Genomic DNA, 26426 nt, shown 5'->3' with positions numbered 1-26426 from the left:
TAGCAAATATAATTTTTTGAAAGCAGTAGGTTCTGAGAAAAGCAGCTACAAATAACGGTCAATATTTTCTAATCCAATATTTCAGAACAAGTAAATATTCTGGGTTCTTCATGCTCAAACTGATAACAATCAACACTTAAATAGTAATACTTAATATAAAGGATTATATTGTATATTCCATGTATATGTGTATGTACGTACATATACATACACAACGTATCTTTTATGTGTCACTTTACATACTTGGATTGGCAGGTTGCTCTGTTGTCTTTTTGCCATCTTCATTCTTCTATGCCTATCACTTTTCACATGTGTGGTCTACCCTTAATGGTTTGAAAGCTCCTAGAGGGAAGAAGCTGTATCACATGTGTATTTGTATTCTTAATGGTTGGCACAGAGTAAGTACCTGATAAATGTTTTCTCATTTATTCATTCATTCATTCCCAGTATTATACTATATTGTTAATGCTTTTTGTTTATTGTTAATATAATTTTGCTTCTTAATGGGCCTGCCCATAATGGGGAGTTTGATTAGAGAAGATTTGTAGGAAGGCCCATACCTTTTGTTGATTTTCAAGTGAGGCACTGGGTCCTGTGCTCAGGCTCTGAAAAGAGTATATATACTCTGAGCGGAGGTTTTGCTTTGGAGCTTAGTTTTGGAAGAAGGTTTGTGTGCCAGATGAGACTCTGGGAAGCTGATAAAGAGGACTCCCCCCCCAGCTTTGAAAACCCAGATACTGGTGCTTCCCTCTCTGGGAGCTGTGTGTGTATGTATGTAATGGTCAGACAACTGGAAGCCTGTCTGGTGGTCCCTGTATGTTGACGCCTCAAAAGTTGTCTTTCTTTTAATAAATGCAGCTCTAAGAACCTGTGATAGCAGCCCCCTCAAGTAGGACAGGGGGCTTACTGATACATGCACCTGAAATTAGTATACACTGAGTGGTAATGCACTGGTTATATAACTCTTTGTGGACCAGAGCTCTGTGGTTGAAATAGGGTTTTCAAAAATGGAATTAAATGACAGACCAACAGAGATACAGACAGACTAGCCTTGCTTCTCTACTCATTATACATACTTTTAAAAGTAAGAACTTATTAAAATAGCCTCCATTGTTGGTGGAGTTGTGAGCTGTTCCAACCACTCTGAAAAGCAATTTAGAACTATTCCCAAAGGGCCATAAAATTGTGCTTGCCTTTTGATCCAGCAAGAGCAGTGCTAAAGACAGTAAAGGGGGGAGTGGGGGTGGGGTGGGAAAGACCTATTTGTACAAAAATATTCATAGCAGTTCTTTTAGTGGTAGCTAAGAATTGGAAATCAAGAGGTTAGCCATTGCTGAGGCCAGCGGAATCGGGCAGGTCTGGGGCAGTTATGGGGCTCACAGAGCAAGGATGAAAAGACAGGGGGGACACAGCAGTCTGAACAAGCTGAGTTTATTCAGGACATACTGAGCCAACAAATCAGCGGGGTCGGGGTGCTTATATAGCAAAAAACCATAGGAGTAGCGTGCTCAAGGCATGAGAACAGAACAGATAGTGATTAGTAGCAATGGGCCTCAGGGCCTCAATTCCTGGAACAGTATCCTGAATAGCAGGGGCCTCAATTCCTGGAACTTCAACACCCAGGTTCAAGGAACATCCACATGAGAACAATGTTCTACTTAATTTCTCAAGTCAGCTATTATTCTCCCTTACAGGAGGGGAACTCTTGATCAAGGGCTCTTTCAAACCCTTCAAGGTTCTCTACAAGCCATCAATTGAGGAATGGCTGAACAAGCTGTGGTATATGATTGCAATGGAATATTATTGTGCTTATAAGAAATGACATGCAGGATGATTTCAGAAAAACCTAGAAAGACTTACATGAACTGATGCTAAGCAGAACCAGAAGAATGTTGTACACAATAATAGCAATACTGTATGATGAAGAACTGTGAATGACTTAGCTGTTCTCAGCAATAAAATGGTCTACGACATTGCCAAAGGACTAATATAAAGCGTACTATCCGGCTCCAGACAAAGAAGTGATACTGTATGAATTACAGACTGAAGCATGCTATTTTACACTTTCATTCTTTTTTTTGAGTCTTCTTGTGCAAAATGATGAATATGGAAATGTTTTATATGATTACACAGTGGGAAGAGAAGAAGGAAGAGACTAACAGAATTTGGAACCCAAACCTTTTTTTTTAATGATAAACAAATTGTTTTAACATGTGATGGGGGAAAAAATAAAATATTATGTAAAAAAATAGCCTGGTCAGATGTGACCTCTTTCCTCTATGGGAAGGGTGAAGAAGTACATCCATAGATGGAGGCAGAGTTACTGATAAATTCATACATGTCATCACTAAGCATCAAAGAAATTGTACTCACTCTTAGGTACATATTCACCTAACTCACTCATGGTAGTAATGGGGTGGGGGGAATGGAGGGTCTTCTTATGTTAGACTGCTAAACTGTTGAAATCAATTTACTACTAAGCATCACACACACTAAACCCCAAAGTCACATGTTCAAACTGCAATCTTGGCAGAGCTGGCCACCCACTGACTGAATTCCACACATGCAGAAAAAAGGTGCCTAAATCTCAAACTGATGAAATATATATACTCACTGTCAAAGCAGGAGACCAATTCATACCATAATATCAACACTGTAAAAGTAAATAGTTTTGAAAAACTTAAGAATTCTGACCAGTTGTGATTCCAGAAGACCAAGGATGAAGAACTCCTTCCTACCTCCTGATGGAGAGGTGATGGTCTAATATGCAGAACGAAATACAAATTTTTGGAAATGAATCATATGGGAATTTGTTTTACCTGATTATATGTATGTTACAATGGTTTTTAGTTTAGTTCAGTCTTATTTTCTAGAGGGGTGAGCAGTTGAGAGGGACAAAAAAATAAATGAGGGATAATAAAAAGTAGAGAAATGTATTCTCATTGACTCCTTTATTTTGGTATCATTAATTTTAAGTAAATTCACTGTGAGAATGAGCATCTCTTCCTTGAATCAAGAATCTAATTATTAAAGTTGGACATAAACCATCATTTTTTAAAAAATGAATCTTTCATTAATCTTTTTTGCATTAAATTCATCTCTCAATGTATGTCTCCATTTCTCTAATCAGAAGGCCATCTCTCATAACAAAAAAACAAAAAAGGGGGCAGGAGAGAGGGGGGGAGGGCATAGATCAGCAAAACTAACCAACACATCAACTGCATATGACAGTATATACAGTGTTTGCCACCCATAATCCTCTACCTCTGCAAGGCAGAGAAGGAGGCTCACACATTCATCTCTTCTTCTAGGCTAAGGTTAATCATAAAAATTATATAGCACATGGGTGCAATTTATCATTTTTTCCATTTAGATTTGTAATCATTAATTTTAAATACTTTTTTTGAGGGATGATACCTATAGAGCATAAGATTCAAAAGAAACACTTATGTACAATTTCTCACTAATTATACAATCTCACTGATCACAGAATGTTAGAACTTATATTGACAAATACCTTTTTTTCTGAAGCATTTTTGTTTCATGATCACACTTTAAATTCAATATCACTTGAAGGACAGAGATGGAAATAGTTTCCTTCCTCTCTAATGAGAGGGACACAATGCCAAAGAAAGCATAAGCAACCCATGGTTGGTAGAGTGGTAAGAGGTAGGGGATGGAATCCATGACTCCTCACTCCCTGGTCTTCCCACCAAGAATTATATGCTTATTTTTCACTGATAAGAGCTTACACTTTAAGAAGTCTAGTAAGCATAATGTAAAATGAGTCATAAACCCCAGGTAAATACGAGAGGAAAGAATACAAAAACATGTTGGGGAAACATCTCTAATGTCCATTTTTACCTTGACTTACTACTTTAACAATTTGTTTCATTTCTTAGCCATCATATTCCTACAAAGAAAGGTATCCTATACCTGAATGGATCATGAAGTTACATGGAAGAGACCACTTGTTCGTTTTTTAAGAAGTACCTTCTCAAACACTCTTGGGGATATTATATGACTGTGAATCATGGAACACTATGACACTGGAAGAACTGAAATTACAGCGAGGTCCCAATTAATGGAAATAATGAATTCCATGAAATGGTCTCATATATTCAAATTCACAGTATTTGAAGTTACAATTATGTAAAACACGGGCACTGGTTTCATCTCAATGGAAATATGAATTATAAATTCAAATAATATGATCACGTCATAAAGAGTCGTTATTTGTACTAGTCAGGACCTAGTTGTACAAGCAACCCAAAGGGCAAAGGAGATGTGTATAGTGGATACAAATATACAAAGTTGAGAAGTGGGGTAAAAAGACATGCATGACAAGAATGTAAGTTAAGCAAGTCATGCTGATGTTGCTACACTAGTGACTGCCATATAGTTAAAGGATCAAAGGAAAATTTCCCGTGAGTTTGCTAAATCTTCCATGGAATCACATAGCATAAAGGGTGGCAGGCCTTTAATCTTCCTTCACCAGTGGAAGAAATAATACCAATGAAATCACAGATCCAGGGAATCACAGGGAAGGGGCTATTTCATTTCAGTTTGGGGTAGAAAGAGTGCTAAATTAGAAAACTGGAAAATTCAGGTTCAAATCTGAGCTTTTTGACATCTATCTCTATGATCTTGGGCAAATTACTCTGTCTCTCTGGGCCTTTATTCTTGATTCATAAAATGAAGGGTTTTAATCAGAAGACTTCTTATAGGTCCTTGATTCCCAAGGCCCAGTAGCATCCCTTACAAACAGGAAGCATTTAGTACATGTTCGCTGAATTGCTAAATTGGTTTTATTACAACCCTATGATGTGAGAACAGGATGACTTACTCAATAAATAATGTTGACCATGAGCTACTTACACCAAGCTCACCCTGTACTTATATGTACATTCCACTGCATCTCTTAGCCTCACCAATCCATAAGAGCTAGTCCCATGACACACAAGTATATCCAGTCCTAGACTTGTGCACATTAATGCTTTCCTCTCTTTGCTGCAGACCTAGCAGCAATAACTATTCTCTTATCACTTCACCTGTCTGGATCTCATTTTGAAATTGGGGAGATGGACTAATGATCTCTAAAGATCTCAGCCTTCCTGGATACTAGTACAGAGAGTTTTGTTCCACATTAACACAGTCAGCACCTGACCTCCTAATGTTAGTCAAGTGAACAAGCAGAGAAATATAAAGGCAAGAGCACCAGAAAATTTCTGGTCATCCAATTCCCTGGGATAAGAAAATGAAAAGAATGGTTTGAAAATCTAGCAGAAGTTCTACTCAAAGAAGGATAAATCCTCGGAGAATAACCAAAACGTATATCTTTGCTGCAGTTACTTTATTCTGGAAATAAATTTGCAAAAAGAAACATTTAACCCATCCATCAATCTAAAAGGCTTTTTTTTCTTGTCTTTTTAGGTTGCTGATGAATCAAAAGAAAAAAATTGGGCATCAATTTGTGAGATTGATTTAAATAATAGTTTTACCCTCCAATCAATGCTCTGAAAGAGGTTTCTGAATATCTCATTCAGAATGGCTTGGTGACTTAGTTAAGGTGTTTCTGAGTAGTTCATTCAGAAAGTAGCAATCAGTAACTATCAGCCCCATACAATAAATACTAATATTATATTCTGGGATTCCTTGAACTGACTCTACTTATGCTCTACACATGTATTATTGGGTATACTTCTGCTTTAAGGAAAATGTGTAATGGGAGTTAAAAAAGGAAAGATTTTGTTAGCAGGTAAGTATGAATTTCCTAATAATTAGAACTGTTCAAAAGTAGAATGGGGGTATTTCCAAAGATTGTGGGTGCTACCTCACTGGAGAGCTTAGGGGACGAATGAGCAATTGCCAGGTTTAGGAGCATGGATTTAGAATTGTAAGAGACCTTGGAGGTTATCCAGGCCAATGCCTTCATTTTTCAGTTGAAGATATTGAGGCCAAGAAAGAGTAAGTAAATTGCCCAATGTCACATAACTAGTCAATGTCATAGTCAGAATTTGAACTCATATCCTCTGAATCCAAATCAAGCATTTTTGTTACAGAGATTACTGTTTGTGTGTAGTTTGGACTACCTGGCTTCGAGGGTACCTTCTAATTCTTGAGATTCTCTGAACAAGATTATCTGTTTTCCTATCAAGCATGTTAGTTGGAGAAAATATACACTGAAAAATAATTTAAATAGTCATAAATTCAGCATGCTAATAACTCTCTCTGGATAATTCATTTATCCAGATAATACAAAATACTCTTATCTTCTGCTTCGTCTTATTACTTCACTTTGATTGTGGTATTGACATTGACATGGTATTTTCAAAGGTTTGCTATTCTAGAAAAGGCTTTAGAGGTCATCTAGTTCAGCACTTCTTCATCTGTGGGTCTCTTTTGGCAACAGTAACAGGTTTCTGAATATGCAAGCACCAAAAATTAACTCAAAATTAAACACTTAATGAATCTGAGGTGTTTCTGGCAACCCAGCACTTGCAATCATGGAAGCTTCACTAAAGCCTTAGTTCTGAACAAAAGGCATGTGCACTTTGCTCCCAATTCAGAGCTTTTCCCACTATACTATGCCCTTTCCTTGGCAACATCTTCCCACACTGGATTAGAAGTTGGGAAACCTGTGTCCGCAACATCATGTGATGATAAGCTATGAATGACTCAGCTTTTCTCAGCAACATAATGATCTAAGACAAAGGACTCATGAAGGAAAATGCTCTCCATATCCAGATAAAGAACTAATGGACTCTGAATGCAGATCAAAGCATATTTTTTTCACTTACTATATTCTTTCTTGTGGTTTTTTCATCTCTTTCCTCTTTCACAACTGTGACTAATATGGAAAATTTTTTACATGATAACCCATGTATAAATTATATCAAACTGCCTACCATTTTCAGAAGAGGGGAGGGAGAGAGGGACAGAGAAAAATTTAGAACTCAAAATCTTGTAAAAATGAATGCTAAAAATTCCCTTGACATGTAACTGGGGAAAAAAATAAAATACTATAATGTAAAAAAAAAAAAAGAAGTTAGGAAAATCTGAATTCTGATCTCAGATCTGTGCCCATGAATAGCACTAGATGATCTCTGATATTCCTTTTACCTCTAAAGTTCTATGATTATAACTCTTCTCCCCCCATGTCACCCTCTTTAAATCCAGGGCTTCCATAGCTTAATACTTCAAGGTCATGAAAGTTCAATTTCCCTTTCAAAGGTCTACTTCCAATGTCTAATAAAGCCAGGTTGCAAAATTCTCTTCAGTTGATAGCACCATCTTGTACTCTACTCCAAAAATTCCTTCACCTCTAGGTATGATAGGATATAAAAATGATTACAATAAATAAGGGGGCATTGAGGTATTTCAGTGAATAAAGTGCTGGGCCTGAAGTCAGGAAGACTTCTCTTCTTGAGTTCAGACATTTACTAGCTGTGTGACTCCATGTAAGTCACTTAACCCTGTTTGCCTCAGTTTCCTCATCTGTAAAATAAGCTGGAGAAGGAAATGGCCAACCAATCTAGTATCTTTGCCAAGAAAACCCCAAATGGTCAAACCCAACTGAAAAATGAACAGCAACACTGTAAGTAAATTCAATGTGGCTTTACAAAGGCTACTCCTACCAATAAAAGATTTGTCATTCACATTTCATATTCTCTTTCCAGGACCCCTTGTGACCACCTGTACAGTTAACTGGTGAAAATATTTGCTAAGTTCAAAACTAGTTCCACAGGTCAGCACCCATGCATATGACAAAAGCCAAGCTAACTGGCCTAGTTGGGGTTTACGTCTCTGATTATAGCCTAGTCTTTCAATTATCTAACCTAACTCCAGGGTGTGTTAATTGATTATCCCCTTCAGCACTCTCTCCATCAAACTTATAAGTATTTCCCATAGGGCAAAAGAGCTAAAAATCTTAGGGTTACTAATGCTAATACTAAATAAAATACTAAAAATAACAGACTTACTATTTCCAGGGTATACAGCAAGATCACTAAAACAATTCCTTTGAGCTGAAAAAAAATGCAGTTTTTCTTCCCAGGGCAGCAAATCAATGAACAACCTTTCTGCTTACAAAGTGCCAGTTATGAGGAAAAGTGCTAAGTAGGAAACTGGGAAGGCAGATAAAAGAAACAGAATGACGCAGCTTTCATTCCACCTTCAGTTCAATAATACATTTGCAGATCTGGCTTGATTGTGTCTTAGGGTAAATGAATGCTGGGCGCTGGGAAAATGAGGGAGGGGTCGCTGGTGATTTTAAGGTCACTTCTGGCAGTAAATATTATGATTCAACCCTCCAAACTCGGACATGGTATGATCCTACAATAAGCACCAAGTGTGACCTTCTATCTCAACAGAAAAGAGTTGTGAAACAAATGTAGTTCTTGCTGCATCATTGGGGGAAACAACGAGGGACCAAATCTGCATCACTAAACCCAAGAAGATGTAACAATATGATTTGGGAAATTTAGGCAATCCATTTGATTAGCAAAAAGAAACAAGACAAGAAATCTACTTGGGCCTTCACACAGAGAGGTCACAAGGATGCAGGTAATTTTTTTTTAACTCAACAAGCAAAATTATAGGAAAAATTATCTGTCAGTACAAGAAATAACTTTTTTCCCCCTTTAGTCACTTGTAACCATAGAGAGAGAGAGAGGAAATAGAGGGTTATCTCCCATAATGGCCTTTTAGCCATTCCTTCTGAAGGTATGTTTTAGGGAGGAACTATCCCATAATAGCTAAGATGGTTTTTCCCTCATTGCTCTCTAAGCTCTGCTCTTACCATTCCTGACTGCCTTTTCTAACCAGTCTCCAGCAGTCTTTTCATCCTGGAGAATGCCTCCAGCACTATGTTCCAGCAGTTTTGTAACCTTGGAACTTCTGACTACTCCTAAAACCCTCTCACGGTGGAAGAACCTTCTTCCTCTTCAGGGTCTCCCCTTAATTGGTAAATTACTCCCAGAACTTCCACTGTAAGGAGATGCTTGGGCCACCTATGTTCATCCCTTTATTCATTCTCAACTCCTGAACCTCAGAACTTCTTTCTCTGCCATGACCCCATGTAAATCCCTTCTCCCTTCACCTCCTATTTTTCAGTTTTCTTTGATATGTTGTCTTTCCCTATTCAAATGTAAGGACTCGCTTTCATTTTTTTTTCTTGTATTTATATTTCCAGCACTTTGCACAATGCCCAGCACATGGTCATTATTTTATAAATTTTTTTTGACTTGACATGACCTAAGTGTAAAGGTTCCACAGAAGCATTATCTGTGGATAGTGTGTTTCTGGGACCTTAGAGGCCTTTTCGGTACAGTGTTAAATAAGAGGGCTGCTCTCCCAGACTATATACTAAGACTTCTGAGTTAGTACATAAGGGCCCTTCAAACACCAGGCAGCAAAGTTTTACAGGAGATTGCTTTAAAATTTGCTAAGCTTATAATTGGCTACCCAGGTTGTTCTGGTTTTACTGCATAATGAAGAAATCCTCCATTTTTTTTTTCTGGACTGTGTAGACCTAGACCCCAAACCAAAGGTTAAACTAATATAGAGATGCTTATCAAAACAAAAATCTGAATTCAGGATTTTGGAGTTTCTAATTTTAACAAGTAGCAAGACTACATTAGACTCAAGTAAATTTGTGAATTAATCATAAGTATCATAGAATCATTTTTGTTCAAATTCATCTTCAAAGCCCTTTTAAGTGGTACTGTGACTAACATTTATTCTACAACCAAATATAAATTTGGTCCCATTTTAATTACACTGAAATTCACCATAAGAACATAACTCTGAGCAGAAGCCACAGAACCACAGAGTGAAAGAAGTTTCCAGTCAAAGATAACCTGGAAGGCTGACAGGAAAGGTCTATCTCATGGGATGTTGAGGAGAGTGGAGCCCAGCCCTGGCTGTTCAACACTGGGAGGAACAGGACCTGAACAGACCTCCGGGGCCAAGTTCCCAGCAGGGAGGGTCTCAAATCCCTCAACCCACAAGCAACAAAGAAAGCTCCAAAGGTCAGTGTGGGAGGACTTTCCCAGGTAGGCAAGAGGGGAACAGGGTTCCTCCAGCAATAGCCCCAGGCAGCGGCAGCAGTAGCTGCACCAGGCTACAGGCAGCTACAGTGGCTGAGAAGCAACCTGGGTTCATTGTCCAGGCAGCTCAGCTTAAAGCTTTTGGTGGTAGGCAGCAGCTGATCTAAACCTCAGCCCTCAGTGATGGTCCCACCCCCACCCTCACCCAAATTCCAGGGAATCCAGCAGCTGAGTTGAATCTCAGCACTGAACACAGTACTGGGGAGAGGAGGGGCAATAGGACCCTCCTCTTGACAAAACTGGCTGAGAAAATGTCCAAAAAAGGGGAAAAAAATAAGACCATAGAAGGTTACTTTCTTGGGGAACAAGTGTCTCCTCTCATCCTTTCAGATGAGGAAGAACAAGGCATACTGTCAGTGGAAGTCAAGGCCCCTGCCTCCAGTGCCTCCAAGGTGAATGTGAAAGGGGCTCAGGCAATAGAAGAGCTTGACAAGTGACTTAGCAGCTTGCTAAAGGAGAGCCAAAAAAATGCTGAGGAAAATAACACCTTTAGAAAGAGGCTAACTCAACTGGAAAAAGAGGTCCAAAAAGTCAACAAGGAGAAGGAGGTTTTAAAAAGCAGAATTAGAAATGGAGAAGGTTCAAAAGCTCTCTGACCAAAATAGTTCTTTAAAAGAGCATAACTCTGCTTGTTCTTTGACCAACAAGCCCAATATCAAACCAATAATATACTCCAAGTTTTCTGAAGCAATGAGATAGCATATGTAAATGAGCAGTCCTATATGTCACAGAGCTTCGTTAGAATTCTATAAATAACAATATTTGCAGAGAGCCTTTATAACTAGTAAGCAGAATAAATTCTGCAAAATAGACAAGCATGTATTAAGCATTAACTCTGTGCCAGACGCTGTGCTAAGCTTTGAGGATATAAAGACAAAAACCACAACCATTGCTCTCAAGGAGCTAACATTCTAATGGGAGAAAAAAGGATATAAATAACTAGGTAATAAATAGCTATGCAAATAACTGAGACCTACGTAAAACATGGGGGAGAAGAGGAAAGCCCCTGTCAAAAGGTTTGGAGTGGAATTCTGAAGAAAGTCAGAGAAGGTACGAGGTGGAGGTAAGAAGGGACATGGTGGACAGCCACTGCAAAGACACGGAGTTAGAAGTGGGTCTGAGGAAGAGCTGGGATCAGTATACCTCAATCATATAGTATGTGAAAGAGAGGAAAGTGAAGGTGGAGTGAAAAGGTAGGAAGGGCTTTAAATGCCATATAGAAACTTCTTCAGAAGCAAAGATCATATTGAATTCCTCACAGTCATCAGTATTGTCCTTCTGTAGAATAAGGGTATGTAATAAATGTTACTTCCATAGTGGACTCCTTAATCTGATGTAGCTCTCACTTTTATCAAAAGAAACCTGATGGTCAATGGGAGAATTGTTTTGCTTGACGATAATGGTTTGTAATAGGTTGCACCCCCCCCCCCTTTGTTTTATCAATGGTGAAAAGGTGGAAGTGAAGAATACACATTTGAAAATAAAATAAAACTGAATTTAAAAAACGTTACACAGAAAACTTTATATCTGATCTGGGAGACATTGGAGTTTATTGAGTAGGGGGTGGTAGAGAGAAATGGTTAGACCAAGACTTTAGGAAAATCATATGGCAGCTGAGAGGAAAATAGATTGGACTGGGGAGAGATTTGACACTACGAGGATAATGAGAAGACTAGTTCAGATAACAGAGTATGAGGATCTGAACTAGGGTAGTGGATTAAATGAGTAGAGAGAAGGTTGTCAAGGCTTGACAGCTGATTGGATGTATGTAGTAAACACAGATGAAGAGTACAGACTCAATGAAACCTGAGTGCCTGTGAGAATGCTAGTGCCCTCATCAGGAACAGAAAAGCCAGAAGTGGGGAATGTTCTAGTGAAACTATGATGAGTTCTGTTTTGGTCATGTTAACTTTAAAATGCCTATGAGACATCCAGTTTGAGATTTCCAAGAGGTATCAGTAGGTGATTTGGGAAGGCTTAGGAGGGAGATATCACTCACACACATACACACACATACACACACACACACACACACACAGATATCAACACAGAGAAGACAATTTAACCTATGGAAGCTGATGAATTCCCCAAGTGAGAAAACATAAAAAGAAAAGAATGAAATGAATAAAGAAACAGCAAAGGAGACTCAGGTGCAGGTCACAAGGCAGGAAGAGAAGAAGAACCAAGAAAAAACTATCTCAAAAAACTAGAGAAAGGACATTTTGAAGAACATTGCCTGTTTAGATGGATAAGCTAATGTTTCCATTAACTTTTTTTAAAAAATGATTCATCACCAAGGAACTAACAACAGAAATTAATTCAAAACCTCCCTTCTACTGCTGTCCTGGGGTCATCTCCAGTCATCCTGATCTATATCTTGCCATTGGACCCAGATGGCTCTGGAGAAGGTGAGGCTGGTAACCTTGCACAGCCCTGCCTCACTTAAACCCAATTCACATGCAAGCTCTCCTGATGTCCTGGTCCTCTTCAAGAACAAGGACAAAAACAACTCCTGTATAAGCCATGAGGAAATTTCCCCTATCTCCTAAAACTATTGTACCAAGGGATTATTTCAATGACTGTCTCTAACAGGAGGCAGCATAGTTTAGCAGAAAGAACACTGTATTTAGAAGTCAGGTGACTGGGGGTTAAACCCTGACTGCCATTTAACACCAGCTTGACTTTAGGCAAATCATTTCACTTTCCTGGGCCTCAGTTTCCTCCTCTGTAAAAGTGTCGCACTACATGGCCTTAGCGTGTCTTTTTGCTCAAAAGACTATGCTCCCTTATGATCTGAACTTCAAACCATCATAGCACAAGCATAAACAACACAATATAAATTCATGCCTGATACATGACAGAGGAGCTCCACTGTCAATAAAGAGAGAGAAGAGAAAACTAATAAACCAAATCAAATTAAAACAGCAGCAACAGCAACAAAACAAGAACCATAACAGAACCCCTGATTTCTGAAGACAAAAATAAACACATCCTGGTCCAGCACTCAGACTTGATGCTCTTTTCAGAAAATGGACCACATGGCTCAGCTGAGTCTAAACGCTGTCTCTTCCATGGTTTCAAAACGATTTTGTTCAGCGTTCTTGTGCTGACTGAGGTATTTGTTGGCTCGGGCTCACACAGCAAAAACTGACTCCAGTGCCCTCAGATAACCTCTCTCAGGCTATTTTGATATTTACCTTCTGCCAGGCTACAGAGCCGTTGTCCAGGGAGTCCGTTGTGCTGTGTCCAAGGCTGACTTTTCTAGGCCTGCTGAGCTCACAAACTGTGGCATAAATTAATTTTAAATACAAACACCTATCAAATAATCTCCGTAAAGTAACTATTTTGAAGTGACAGGCCTTGGTCTGAACAGGAGAAAACCAGACTAGGCAATGAAGATATTGTAAATTTTCTTGCATGTGAGAACACAATTTGTGTTGTGTGCTCCAGCTGAGGTGGCTTTCTCATCACTCCATCTTATTAATGTGAAGAACATTCAGTCCCTGGAATCGGCCTCTGCTGGTTCTTGGATTACTAGAGAAGCAGCACCTGAATCCAGAGAGCAGACAGCATGAATCTCTTTAAGCGTTCCTCAGTTAGTCAGGTTATTTATCCAGCTTTTGAAAAAAATGTAATTCATCAGGGCACAACTTCTTCTTCCACAGACAAAACAAGGTCAAGAAGAGAGAGCTGAGCTCAATTTACAAATGAGGTAAATACTGTCATGGCATTCTAACTTGTGTAACATTTCTAAATAATAGAAGAGCACAGTGAAAAATTACAGGTTTTGCCCATTTTGTTTTGTTTTCATGTGGAGCTTAACAGAACACTAGTCATATTTCTTTTCTGAATATGTCTCTTCTACCAACTCATAAACATTTAGTTGAACATTTAGTTATTTGAACATAAAATTATTTCTGTTAATTCCATTTCTAGGTAGTTCTATGGGATTCTCAGTACCCATTTCTTGTCCTACCATACCTTACTCATTCATTTGAATGTGGTAATATCTTACATTAAATTTGGCATGTTTGAATTTATTGGGGAATAATCCCACATTTGGATAGATGATAGTGGCAAAAAAGATCGGAATTCATTGTAAATTATTAGCATGTTGAACAACTCTATACATTATAATTCGGTAGTATCTATTCCTTTGGAATTAAATACTTTATTTGTTGTGAAGACAAAGATTTTTACTCCTTCAGGAACAGCTAAGGCCAAACTATATATCTGGGTAGCTCCTTCAAAAGTATTCATTGGGATTATAATATACTCATAGCACATGGACAAAGATAGCATTTACCTCAAAGTGAACAGGAAAAAAAAACTAAATAGAGTATATATCAATTGACTAGATAAATTGTGGTATACAAATTTAGTGGAATGTTAATGTACCAAAAATAATGAATGTGAGGGAAGGGGAAAGAAAGGGAACAGGCATTTATACAGAGTGCCTACTATGTGCCAGGCACTATGCTAAGCATTTTAATGTACTATCTCATTTGATCTTCACAATAATCTTTTGATGCAGGTGCTGTTATTAACTCCATTTTACAGTTGAGGAAACTAAGACAAACAGGGGTTGTAACTTGCCAGGGTCACACAGCAAAAAAGTGTATGATGCTGAATTTGAACTCAGGTTTTCCTGGTCTCCAGATCCACTGTTCTAACCAATGAGTCACTTATCTGCCTTTGATTAACTGAGTAATTCAGAGAAACCAGGAAGGTTTTTGAAACTGACACAGAGTAAAGTTAACAGCACAAGGAAAACAATGACATAGGTGAAAAAAATTTATTAAAAAATAAAATTAATATGACCACAGTACGATAAATGAAATGAGGTCAAAACAATACAATAGTAATTACAGATTTTGGCTGAAAGGAAGGCGAGAACCACATCAGTCTTCTTGGGGACATGTGGATTTTGGGGTACAGAATGTTGCATATTCTATCAGATATGATCACTATTAACTGATTTCGCTTAGCCTTTTTTTTTTTTTTTTACAAACATAGAATCACTTGGTGAGGGAGGTAAATAGATGTGCATGGGGGAGGGGAAGTTAGGGAAGAATAGGAGTAGAAATATTCTGAAATGACTATGATGCAAAACCCAAAATGTAGAAGCCATTAGTGTTAAACTTGCAATGTGATCAGCTTTGTGTCTCTGATATCTAGGTCAAAATAATGTTTAAAATCTTCATTTTCAAAAATAACGAACTATGGGCCAACCTAACATCTTGAGCAACATTTTCTTCAAAACTATTTCTTGCAAGTACTAACTTGTTTTGCCTATGAAATACTACATGTACCCCCAATAGATAAAATTTTCAAATTAAGAAATCCAAGCCATAAACAGCCATATGAAAAAAATGGCTCCAAATCAATAATAATTAGAGAAATGCAAAATTAAAGCAACTCTGAGGCTCCACCTCACAACTATCAAATTAGGCAAACTGACCAAAAAGAAGGAAGATGACATTTTTTAGAGGGGCTTTGAGAAGACCAACTCATTGGTGTCCTGTGAGAGGGTTTGTGAATTAGGGCAGACTGTGGAAAGAACTTGGAAGCACGCCCCCAATTACTAAATTAGCCTACTTTTTGACTCAGCTATACCTCTACCAGGTCTATATTGCAAAGAAATCAAAGAAAGAAGAAAAGGACCCACACGTATCAATACATTCATAGAAGCTCTCTTTGTTATAGCAAAGAACTAGGAGCTAAAGAGGGACACATTAATTCAGGAATGCTGAAACTAATTATGGCCTATGAATGTAACAGAATATAATTGTACCACAAAAAGGAATAGTTTCAAAGAAACCTGTAAGACTTCTATGAACTGATAAAGAATGAAGTAGAGCCAGGAGGATAACATAATATGTGTGCAATAACAACACCATAAAGAAGCACAGCTTTGAAAGATTCAGGAGCTACGTTCTATGCCATGACCAATTCTGATTCCAGAGGGCCAATGAAGCAGCACACTACCCTACCTCCTGCAGAAAGGATATCCTTAAGGTACACTACGAGACACACATATCTGGACATGGCAAATGTCTGGATTTGTTTTGACTGGGGACACTTTTCTTTTTGTTGTTATTAGATGCTGGGGAAAGGAAAGAGGAGATATGACAGTCACTAAAAAAAGAGAAAAAAGAAAAGAGTCATTGAAACATGTTTTTACTGCATAGAAGAGGACAGAAGGAGTTTTAGAAGGAAAGAGACAAACAAGATAGCTTTGAAAGTAAAATACAAAATTTATTTGAAAAGCAAAGGGTATATAACAAAATTACATAAAAAAATAAAATTTGTTATAAAAAATAATATTATTATATAATGTATAATATATAATTAATTATATGTTATATATCATATATAATATTATAATATTATTATTATATAAAAATAAAATTTTTTTTTATCTTCCATTTTGTGGAAATTTTTTTTTTTAGTGTTCATTAAATTCAGAGTAAAAATGTAATTTAAAGAAAAAGAAGGGGAGGAGGAGAAATACACAAGTCACTGTGATAGTTCATAGGATTAAAAAAAAGCTTGGAAATGGAAAAGGTCAAATAGCTCCGTAGTTTCTTCTAATATTCTTATTGTACCTACATGCTAGTTCTGAAAATCTGGCAACTCACATTGGCTAATCCCTTTAAGCTTACAAAGTGTTTCCCTCACAGAAACGCTGAGAAGTAGGTATTACTTCCATTTCTATAGATGAGAAAACTGAGACTTTGAAAGGTTAAATGACCTGTCATAGGTCACATAGATAGTACTAGAGATAAGATTTGATTTCTGATATTTTAGCTTCCTCTAGCATTCTTTCCACTATACTATAAGTAACTGAAGGGTCCAAGTGAAAGTAACTTAATCCTGCACTTTTGAGTGAGAAAGTAAAAATTTCAATATAGATCCCTCCAGTAGGGACCAATCCCTTCCAGAAAAAGGGATATACTGGGCATTGGTGAGTAGGACCAATGTCCAGATTGGGGAGTGGGGTAGAATAATCAGACGTCCACTGATAGGTATATGTGTAACTTAAATTATCCAAAAATACACTAGACACTGGCAAATTCAAGGAAAAGTAAGCGATCAGATAATATAACTTAATTTTAAATAAAGTCTCTTAAACATTTTTAAAAATTTTTATCCCAATTCAAGACCCAGTTCAAATCTTACTTCTTCATCTATCTTCATCAAGCAAAATATCTCGAAGTGGTATCTCCTTCCTCGGATCTCTTGCTTTCTGTGCTAGTCAGTGGATAATAACGTACTGCCACATGCAATACCTTTCTGGTTATGTCTTGAACTGCGATAATAACTCACATTTATATAGTGCTGTTATTTATACTGAAAGCTTAAATTTCAAGGAAGGTAGCTAAGTGGTTCACTGGGCCTGGAACAGGAAGAGCTAAGTTCAAATCTGGCCTCAGACACTCCCACTGTAGCCCTGGTCAAGTTGCCTAACTTCTGTTTGCCTCAGTTTCATAGCCACAAAATGGGGATAATAATAGCACCTGCTTCCCAGGGTTATTCTAAAGATCAAATGAGATAATTGGAAAGCACTTAGCACAGTGCCTGGCACGTAGTAAGCTCTATACAAATGTTAGCCAGTATTATTAAATTATTAAAGTTTTGATGTGTTTGTCTCCCCAGTTAGACTGCAAACTCCTAAAAACAGTTTTATATTAATTTTTAAAAATTCTTACAGTGGCCAACACTATATAACACACATTCATTGATTTGGATTTAATGTTTCACCAGTTTAATTTTATACATGTACACATATGAAAGAGAACATACTTCTAAACATTATAATGTATTACTGACAAATATAGATTTAAATCATACTCAAATAATAGATTCAAATATTTATGGAAAAGAAAGGGAAGGAGAGGGCAGGAGAGATGGAGAGAGGGAGAATAGGAGAAGGGGAGGTAGGGAATATACTATAATGTATTATTGACAAAAAGATTTAAATTATATTAAAATAAAAAATATTTATGGAAGAGAAGGGGAAAGAAAGGTGGAGAAAGGAGGAAGAGAGTGGGAGAGGGGCAAGTAGGGAACATATTACATTGTATTACTGACAGAAAGAAGATTAAATTAAGCTTGGCATGACACTCTGGAAGTGGTGCCAATCCCTGCACAATAGTTCCCTCCCTGCACAGTGAATCATACTGCAGCATCTACATGGGCCTCAGGTTTCCCAATCAGTGTATTGCTTTGTCTCCAAAAGACAGAAATGATGATTCCATACCTTGTAAGTACATCTATAAAACACCTACATCTACATGCCACCTGCCACCAAAGAGCCCAGAAATAGCCTAGTTTATTTTAAGATGCGATCCATCACTATCCTGATGGCAGGACCTTGGATCACAGAGTAGGGAGAAGACAGTCATGGCATGCAGACATATGGAAATCAGATCAAAGAGGGAGAAAAGTGATGACACAAAAACCTAGCCTCTCTGACATCTCCAATTGCCCAGGAAGAAGACAAAAATGTCACTTCCTCTGACTGTGTCCAGAGCTCCCATCAGCCTCTGAACAGGAGTCTGTGCTGATGCTACGATGCGGCAATGTGCAATGAAAGTAACTGTGAGTCCTGAATGTAGACTGCTAGACTCGACTTACTGCCCAATTCCCTGTGAAAAAGAGCAGATTTCACCTTTTTTACAGGGAATGGACCACTGCTGATAAGGGAAGAGAAAATCCTCCAGATGAAAATGAGCTCAGCTCTCTCATGCAGTATCAGACATTCCTTTCCATCCTATGGCACAGGACAGAGAACGTTCAAAGACATGCCCATTCAAAGGCCTTTGACTTGCTTCTTTTCCATGGTCCTCTGCTGTGTAGTCTATTCACAGAAGCTGAGTTTCAGGTGATTCCTAAAACTATCGACAATTATTATTTGAAGTCCCAAACTCCCCTTAGGCTCCAAATATCAAGCACAACTTGAGGTAATTTACCTCTATGTTCAGTTCCATTCTAATCTATTACATTGATGACTCATAGCTGAACAAGCCCTGGATAGCAAACAAAGCATCATACCAGGGGAGAAACCACTTGCTCCTCTCTAACAGCTGTGCTCACTTGTACAGGGAGCAGACTGGTCAATCATCAATCCAGTGGCTTAATCATATAAGAGCAACTCCTTTTATTCCAAGGAAGGCTTCTATGCCATTCATTTTTCCCTAGGATCTCCATCAACCAGTTTTCTCCAAGAACTCTACAATCCAGTGACACAGGCTTCCTCTTGCTCCTTAGCTGGGACACTCCATCTCCTAACTGGGCATTTTTACTGGTTTTTCCCCTTGCTTGGAACTCTCTCTCCTCATCTCTGTGTCCTAGCTTCCTTCAAATCTCAGAAAAAGCCCTTCCCTGTCCTTAAACGTAATGCCTTCCCTCTGAGACCATCTCCAACTTCTCTTGTACATAGCTTTTTTGTTCAGAGTTGTTTCCATGTTGTCTCTCCCATTAGACTGTTAGCTCCTTCAGGGCAAGGACTGTTTCTTTTGCCTTTCTTTGCATTCCCAACAGTTGGCACAGTGCCTAGCACATTGTAGGTTCTTGCTGACTTGACTGAGGAAACAGTCAACAACCTTGTGAGGTATGTGGTACAAATACCATTATGACCATTTTTCAGATGAGGAAACTAAGGCACAGAGAAATAATGAATTGATAGTTGTAATGTGGTAGAGCTAGGATTTCTGATACCAATTCTAGTTTGTTTTTAATACTACATTCTAGTCTCTCTTCTAGTAGTATGAAAAGGACCTTATAAGAACTCACAGAATTTCTGCGATAACTATGGCTCAAATGAGTGCTCTGTACAAAATGACTGCTAAACCCATATTTGAGTCAACACTTAAATAACAAATATTTATTGCATGCCTACAATGTGCCAGGCACTATCCTAGGTTCCGAAGTAGCCACTTCATTCAAGGGGCTTACATTCAAAGGAGCTAAATTAATAAATTATAATTCAGCTTAAAGACAACTTTTCCAATGAAAACAGAAGAGAGGTTTGCATGTTGCCCAGGTTCTCACAAGCCCATCAAAAAACAGTTATCAATGTGACTTCATGTGTATGGTGGGTATCATACTGCTTGCCAGTTCAATGGGTGGGTGAGTGGTGCTAGAGAGATGAACAGAATTTGGAACTCAAAAATTTTTTAGAAATTTCTTTTTTTAAAAAGCACAAAAAACATGAAGAAAAACCAAAGAAAAGAAAAGGAAGTCAAAATAAATATTGATATAGCTAAAATTTAAAATGAAGGAAGAATGCAGAAATTTTAAAAAATATTTTATAGTGCAAGTTAGTCATCAAAAATGAAAAAAAGCACCATGTACGATAGCTAAGGAATCTCAAGATATCTTCAAACAACTGAAAGATTGTGAAAGAAATTAAGCACAAATTAATAGTAGGTAAGATAGTTATAAGGCTAGACCAATAAGAACTTGAGTAAAAAAAATTACAGAAGGAAATCAAACTACACTCAAAAGATCTTAAAAAGATTTGGAGGAAGTAACTGAGAAAATAAATGGCCAACATGTGAAAGAGATCATTTAGAGCTGAAAGGCAGTTCAAAAGCCATTTAGTCCAACGCCTCCTTTTACAGATGAGGATACTGAGGCTTAGAAGTTACATTACTTGAGAAAACCTGAAAGGATCAGGAGAATCAGCCAATAGGAGACACTTTATTAAAAAAAAAAAAAACAACCCACTAGATTTGTAGCTAAAGCAAATCAACTGGAGATAAAGGCTCAGAAAAATCACTGAATTTTGAAAAGAATTGGAAAACTGAATTAAGTGGCAGATAAATACTACACACAGATACAGCAATGATAGAAAATTTAGAAAAACAAAAGAATTTGAGTAAATATTAAAATAAAGCTTCTTAGACCTAGCAAGAACAAGGTGTGACATAGGAAAAGACAGAATTCACATAACCCCAACAAAGAACCTAACGTAACCATCTAAACTTAGTCAGTTAAACTCTCACAGTATTAATAGGACACACACACACACACACACACACACACACACACACATACACACATACTTTGTCAGCAAAGAAGGTAGAAAGTATTTATTAAGAAATGTTCATGAGAATCACAACTAACTTCCCAAAGGGATTATCACAGATACTAGAAAACAAAATGTGAAAAAATGAATAATCACAAAACCAGGATTATCTAAATAGAAATACTTATCTTGTTTTAAGGTAAGAGATGGGCATCTGACAAGCCAGAAATGAGCAGAAAGATGGTACTCTTCAGGAATGTTTTGGGGACTGTAGTTTTGTTTTGGGGTTTAATTTTTTTATCATAATCAAGCATTCCAGAAAAAATTCACACTTCCCAATTAGAGATAAACCTGTTACAAACAAGGGCCAAATCACTAAATGTTGCAGATTGACATTTTAAAGAAATGGGAAAAGGAGAGAACAAAGGGGAGGAAGTTTCAATCTTTGATAAAGACGAAATCTACTAAAATATCTACACAGTTGTTAATATATTACAAGAACTTTGTGTAGTGTAGTTTTGTTAAGTATGTGTTAATAGCAGAAATAAGAAAAGCAAATTATATATTCCCTTCAAAGTTGTTGTTCAGTCAATTTTCAGTTGTGCCTGACTCTTCATGACCCCATTTGGGTTTTCTGTCAAAGATACTGGAGTGGTTTGCCATTTCCTTCTCCATGTCATTTTACACATGAAGAAACTAAGGCAAACAGGGTTAAGGGATTTGTCCAGTATCACACAGCAGTAAGTGTCTAAGGCCAGACTTGAACTCAGGAAAATGAGTCTTCTCGACTCCAGGCCCAGCCCTCTATCTAGTGCACCACCTAGATTAACATATATTCCCTTCAAAACAAAAATTGTAAAGCTTTATAAAAATGGACTAAACTCTCCAAAAAAAAAAAAAACTAGAAGGGAAGCAAATATTTGTGTCAGCTCTGGGGAGGAGTAAGAGTTTCAGTCAAATAAAAGAAATTATTTGAGTCAAAACTGGTGTTTGATCATATACAGATTAAAAGATTTTGTACAACAAAAAAGCAATACCTCCAAAATTAAAAGAAAACAATGAGACTGGAGGAAAGATACTGACACTAAATACATCAATTAAAGGTCTGATATTCCAATTTTAAAAAGAATTAATTATCTGAAAGTGAAATATACATTACCCACCTAAGGAACTATCAAAGGATGTGAACAAGTTTTGAAAAGCGGCCCCAAAGTTGCAAAAAGATAATCACCACTACTTCAAGACATCACCATACACCCACTAAAACAGTGAAAATTAGGACAAAAAGAAGTCATTTAAAATTGGTGGGCTGCAGGGAAAACAGGCAATAAATAGGCTACATCACTTGTAGGACTCAGATTGCATTGCAAACAGCCTGAAGAGTAGCCTGGTGATATGCCACGGAAGTCACAAAGTGCATCTTTCTTAATGACCCAGCAATTCTTTTCCTAGAACTATGCTATCTTCAAAAAAAAAAAAAAAAATCACAAAAAGAAAAAAAAGATTTCCTCTTGGTACAAAAATTTCTTTTGTAAGAAAAAAAAACCAAGAGTAATCTTTAGGTCAAATGATTGAAAAATGACTGAATAAGTTATGATATGTTAATGAAGCCAAACACATGGCCAGCCAAACCAAATTAAAATGTAAATGAGAAATATCTTACAAAATAAAAATGAAATAAAATATAGATAGGGGCATACCTCAAAAATATTGTGGGTTCGGTTCCAGACCACCACAATAAAGTCAAAATTGCAATAAACTGAATATCACAACAAAATGAGTTATAAATTTTTTGGTTTCTCAATGCATAAAAAAGTTTTGTTTACACTACATGTGTCTAATAAGTGTCCAATAGTATTATGTCTAAGAAAGCAATGTAGATAACCTTAAATAAAAAGTACTTTCTTGTCAACCATTATCTAAGCCTTCAGTGATTCATAGTCTGGAGGGTCTTGCCTTGATGCTGACAGCGGCTGACTGATCAGGGTGGCAGCTGCTGAAGGCTGGGCAGCTGTGGCAATTTCTTCAAATAGGACAACAATGAAGTTTGCCAAATTATTCATTTCACTTGAACACTTAAAGATTATTTCAGGGTTATTAATTGGACTAATGCTGATATTATCTCTCCAAACAGGGAGGCCCAGGGAAAGGGAAACAGCTGGGAACAGCCAGTTGATGGAGTAGTCAGAACACATACATTTCTCAATTAAGTGTGCCATCTTGTGTGGTGCGGTTTGTGGCACCCCAAAGAAATAACAATGTAACACCAAAGATCATTGATCACAGATCACCATAACACAATAATAATGAAAAAGTTTGTAATATTGTGAGAATTACCAAAATGTGACAGAGAGATGATACATTTAAACATGGGTTCAAATCCCATTTCTGACACTGTCTATGTAACCCTAATCAGCACCTAAGATAATTCTTTAACAGAGGGTATCCCAAAAGTCTTGGTGCAGTTTTAAGCTTTAATAGCAGAGATGATGAAGATCTGCATAGGTAAAGGTGTTCTCATGAAGGAGTTTCCAAATTAATGACAGGTCTGATTCCTATCCCTATCCCTAATGTAACTGAATAATATACTTTAACAAGTGAGAATTATGAATATAAATATGGAAAGATCTATACAATGTAATAGCTATTAGCACCAGCAGAAACGCAACTGAATACACAAGGACAACAATTATACATTAAAACAAAGTGGAAAAATAAAGTCTAGATTCACATAGGAAGGGACCTAGAGTAAACACCTGTTTCATTTTTCTATTCAGTGTTTGCTCCTATGCTATTAAATGAACAGGGTTTTTATAAGATTCTGTTCCTCATTTTTCAGGTTACTTGGTTTTCCATCTTTACTGATGGTTAGGACATTTCTATTTTAAGGGGACAGAGTATGTCTGTCGTTTTTAGTCACATCTGACTCTTTGTGACACCATTTGGGGTTTTCTTGGCAGATACAGGAATGGTTTGTCATTTCCTTCTCCATCTCATTTTATACATGAGGAAACAGGGTTAAGTGATTTGCCTAAGGTCATATGGCTAGTAAGTGTCTAAGTCAAATTTGAACTCAGGAAGATGAATTTTCCAGATTCCACCCCCGGCACTCTGATCTACTGTACCATCTAGCCAGCCAGAGTATGCTCCAGAAACACATACTATGAAACTGAGCAGCAGAGCAGAGCAGTGATACTGGATAGAGATGTCCTCAAAGCCAGCCTGGAGTCCCTCTTCCGACACATGCTGACTGTGTGATCCTGGAAAGGCATGTGATACTCTCAGGACTATAGCCAGTTGTGTAAAACTCAACAGAGACAGATCCCTAGGAAAAGAGGGAGCCCATTTGGACTTAGAAAACCATAAATTAACATTATCTATGTTGTACCATTATTTTTATTTATTTGGATAAACATTTCCCAATTACATTTTAATCTGGTTCCAACTTTACTGGGGAGTTTTGCCAGCCACTTGCTGCATTGAGTTTGACAGATCTGGTTGAGGCAACATTCTAAGACTTCAAGGTCCAGGGAGGTGCTGAGCTGCTTGAGTAGAAGGAGTTTACTCCCCAGGAAGAGTTGCTTGTACCAATAGAATCACTAATCTAGTCTCCTTTTATTCTGTACACTATTAAAATGCCCAAGGAGCTGCTCTGTTTTGTTTTGGTTTTCGTGGAAAAAGTAGGACATAAATACTATTCTGCTGGTACTTCAGATTACATAATTTGTATTTACTTATGTTTCCCCTCTATTAGCCAAGCTGGTTCTTTTTTCTCTGAATTACACAATCAAAGCACTTGACAGTATCATATAGCATCTTGTTTAATGTATATTTGTGTTACTTTTCTTCCCTTTAGGCTATAAGTTCCATGAAGACAGGAGATAGCCATGTCATACTTCTTTTATTTCTTCCACACTAGCTGGTACAAAAGTACAACTGAAAAAACCTCAGCTCAAACTCTACCTTATCCACTTCCCAGCTGTGTGACTCTGGGCAATTCACCTAACCTCTCTCAATCTGTTTTCTTATCTGCAAAATGGGGATGATAACACCTACCTCATAGTATGGTTATAAGGATCAACTGAGGCAACATGTAAAGTGCTTTGTTTAAAAAATAAAATTAAAGATAGTTACACGTAGCAGAGGCTAGAACACTAGACCTGAAGTCAGGAAGATCTAAGTTTGAATCGCTTAACCTCATTTTTCTCACTTGTAAGATTAGGATAACAATAGCACCTACCTCCCGCTTGGTTATTGTGAGGAAAAAAAATGGAGTAATATTTTTGAAGTGTTTTGCATCTCTTAAAGTGCTATGTAAGTGCATTACAGTACCATGTAAATCATTATCCAAATTTACAATCAATCAACCAACAAGAATTTAATGAGCACCTACTATGTGTCTGTTAGCTAAGGTACATGCACTCAAGGAAGTTACAAACTAGTTGGAAAGAAAATAATGCACATGAAACAAAAGTACAAACCATACCATTGGCACAGGATAATTCCAGTTAGATCCAATTTTTAAAAAATTTAACAGCTACATAAACCCCAGCACTTAGTACAGTGCTTAGCATGTGGTAGGTGATTACTAAAATGTTAACTGACTGACTTACTAGTGGACCATATGTTGTAAGAGATAAGAGTGCTAAAATGGAATTCAGGAAGATCTGAATTCAAATTCTGCCTCAGATACTTAGCTGCATCCCCCTGGAGAAGTCACTTGACTTCTTTTTTAAGTTTTCTCATTTGTAAAATGGGGATAATAATAGCACCTACTTCACAAGGTCATTATGAGAATCAAATGAGATTTTATACACTTTGCAATCCCTCAAGTGCTATATAAATGCTAGCTGGTATCACCATAACTAGAGGAGAGAGTGCTAGACTTGGAATCTGGAAGGTCTCAGGTCAAACATTTCCTCTAACACTTACACGCTGCATACCCTGGATAAACAACTTAAACATAAGCTCTCTGAGCCTTAGTTTGCTCATCTGCAAAACAGAGATAATTCCCTTGGTATCTAACACCAAGGACTAAGACGCTGAAATGAGAACATGGACATAAAGCACTTTGCAAACCTTAAAACCCCTCTGAATGTCAGGTATTACTTGTTATTGTTAGGTGTGCCACTAAGATGGATGAGTCTTTCTTAGTAGTACTTTGTCAGAGACAACTCCTTTTAGGAGCTGAGCCATGATGGCGTGAGTTGCTGAGGGGGTAGTCTGCTGCCTCCTTCAGTTAAGTCAAGCTTGATGACCATACTTTGAGTACATTTAGTAAA

At 37.5% G+C, this 26426-nt stretch overlaps 1 protein-coding gene across 10 annotated transcripts in view; it reads right to left on the bottom strand.

Annotated features, from left to right (window-relative positions):
- The window catches only part of OSBPL6 (oxysterol binding protein like 6), a 265398-nt gene that overhangs the window by 136887 nt on the left and 102085 nt on the right, over positions 1-26426 (bottom strand). The window contains exon 1 of one of the 10 annotated variants that reach the window (XM_072612436.1): positions 13307-16307. The exons of 8 other annotated variants lie outside the window; for them this stretch is intronic. The gene's annotated coding sequence lies outside the window, so the exon portion shown is untranslated. Of the gene's footprint in view, positions 1-7982; positions 10177-13306; positions 16308-26426 lie in introns of those variants that run through there. One more of the 10 variants, XM_072612437.1, reaches the window with a different exon arrangement.

The sequence above is a fragment of the Notamacropus eugenii genome, chromosome 5, assembly GCF_028372415.1.
Source record: "Notamacropus eugenii isolate mMacEug1 chromosome 5, mMacEug1.pri_v2, whole genome shotgun sequence".
Taxonomy (NCBI): domain Eukaryota; kingdom Metazoa; phylum Chordata; class Mammalia; order Diprotodontia; family Macropodidae; genus Notamacropus; species Notamacropus eugenii.
Note: the sequence above shows the minus strand (reverse complement) of the source record. Positions and strands in the feature narration are given on the sequence as shown.